This window comes from Tamandua tetradactyla, chromosome 8, assembly GCF_023851605.1.
Source record: "Tamandua tetradactyla isolate mTamTet1 chromosome 8, mTamTet1.pri, whole genome shotgun sequence".
NCBI lineage: Eukaryota > Metazoa > Chordata > Mammalia > Pilosa > Myrmecophagidae > Tamandua > Tamandua tetradactyla.
Genome location: NC_135334.1, coordinates 26,134,011 through 26,136,488, shown reverse-complemented (window position 1 = coordinate 26,136,488; position 2,478 = coordinate 26,134,011). Strand labels below are relative to the sequence as shown.

The 2,478-nt window shown below is 34.6% G+C and overlaps 1 non-coding gene across 1 annotated transcript; it reads left to right on the top strand.

Annotated features, from left to right (window-relative positions):
• The first annotated feature begins 383 nt into the window (after nt 1-383).
• Nucleotides 384-486, top strand: LOC143645353 (U6 spliceosomal RNA). Its single transcript, XR_013157074.1, has one exon. It is a non-coding gene; the product is annotated as a U6 spliceosomal RNA (small nuclear RNA).
• The last annotated feature ends 1,992 nt before the right edge of the window (nt 487-2,478 follow it).

The window sequence follows — 2,478 nt, the reverse complement described above, 5'->3', positions numbered from 1 at the left end:
GAGAAATGTGATAATAATAATACCCATCATGATGAAACAGTGAAAAAAATCTTTAAATTATGGTTACAAAAGTGACCATATTTTCTATCTCTTCTTTCTTCCCCATCTAAAATATTCTATTCCTTTAAACATATCATTGAAGATAAATTTGGAAATGGACTCTTCCATCTAGTCTGCTCCTCTAATTTTGGTTCTTTACATATCTCTGAGAAAGATTTTTAATGTCTGCCCTTGAGAAAGAGTTGAACACCCTACTAGAAATATGGGCACAATACACAAACAGCTACCTTACAAATGAAGAAATGTAATTGTTCAATAAAAAAGTGAAAAAAGCTTCAGCCTTGATAGTAATAAAAATGCAAATAAAAACTATTAAACTCTGTTTGCTTTGGCAGCACATATTCTAAAATTGGAATGATACAGAGACGATGAGCATGGCCCTTGTGCAAGGGTGGCATGCAAATTTGTGAAGTGTTCTATATTTTGGGGAAAAAGCACATAATCATCTTGATTGATGTGGAAAAAGCATGCAACAAAATTTAACATCCTTTTTCTGATAAAAACAGAATAATAGGAATCAAACTTTCTGAATATGATAATGGGAACATATGCAAAACCCATAGCCAGCATCGTACTCAATGGAGAAAGATTAAAAGATCAGAAATGAGACAAAGATGTCCTCTGTCACCACTATTATTTCAACATTGTACTAGAAGTTCTAGCTAGAGCAATCACGCAGGAAAAAGAAATAAAAGGCATCCAATTGGAAAGAAAGAAGCAAAACTTTAATTATTTGAAAATGACATGATACTAATACTTGGAAAATCCTGAGAAATCTACAACAAAATTACTTGAGCTAATAAACAAATTCAGCAGCGTGGCAGGATATAAAATTAATGTGCAAAAATCGAACGTTTCTATACACACACAATGACCTAACTGTGGAGTCAATTAAGAAAAAAATTCCATTCAAAATAGCAACTAAAAGAATCAATTACCTAGGAATAAACGTAACTAGAGACTTCTACACAGAAAACTACATAACATTGCTAAAAGAAATCAAACGAGATCTAAATACATGGAAAGACATTCCCTGCTCAAGGATAGGAAGGTTAAATGTAGTTAAGATGTCAATTCTACCCAAATTAATCTATAGATTCAATGCAGTACCAAACAAAATTCTAACAACCTACTTTGAAGACTTGGAGAAGCTAGTTACCAAACTCATGGAAGGGAAAGAAACCCTGAATAGCTAAAAGCATCTTTAAAAAGAGGCACAAAGTGGGAAGATGAATACTTCCTGATTTTAAAACTTATTATAAAGCCACAGTGGGTCAAAGCAGCATGGTACTAGAAAATATTTGGAAATCACATATCAGACAAAGGTTTGATATCCTGTATATGCAAAGAAATCACACAACTCAACAACAAAAGAACAAACAACCCAATTATAAAATGGACTAAAGACATGAATAGGCATTTTTCTGAAGAGTAAATACAGATGACTGAAAGCACATGGAGAGATGTTTGTTTTTATTGGCTATAAAGGAAATGCAGATCAAGACTATAATGAGATACCACCTCACACTTATAAGAATGGCTGCTATTAAACAAAATGGAAAATATAAATGTTGGAGAGAACGCAGAGAAACTGGGACACTTATGCACTGCCGGTGGGAATGTATAATAGTGCAGCCAGTAGGGAAGACTGTTTGGCAGTTCCTTAGGAAACTAAATATTGAGTTGCCCTATGACCCAGCAACAGCACTACTTGGCATATACCCAGAAGAGCTGAAATCAATGACACAGGCAGACATTTGCACACCAGTGTTCATAACAGCATTATTCACAATTGCCAAAAGTTGGAAACAAACCAGATGCCCATCAACAGACGTGTAGATCAACAAAATGTGGTATATACATACGATGGAATATTATGCAGCAGTAAGACAAAATGACTTCCTGAAGCACATGACAAGATGGATGAGCCTTGAGGACATAATGCTGAGTGAAGTTAGCCAGACATGAAAGGATAGATGCTATATGATTCCACTTTTATGATTAGCATAAAGATATAATCAGAGGCTTATAATACAGAATATTGGGGACTTAGAGATACATAGAAGCTAGAGATGGGTGAACCTTTAGCTAATGAGATTTGGCTAATGAGGTTGAACTCCAATGTAAAAGGGAATAGTTAGGAGTGAACGTGGTTCTCTAGTGGGTCTATAAGTAATATTACCATATTGATGATGAACAAGATTGAAAAGGGTTTGTATAGACCTATGTGTTCCACTGATTAACACTAGAAATATGAATTAATTCTTGCAATAAGTACTTCAAAGATATAATTTTTGTAGAAAGAGCATTTAAGTCCAGGGTACAGGGGAAAACTGTTATTACGTGATATGAGCTATGTTTGAAAGGAAAACATCAGCACTACCACAGCAACAGCAGAGGTAAATAATGGGGGTAGGG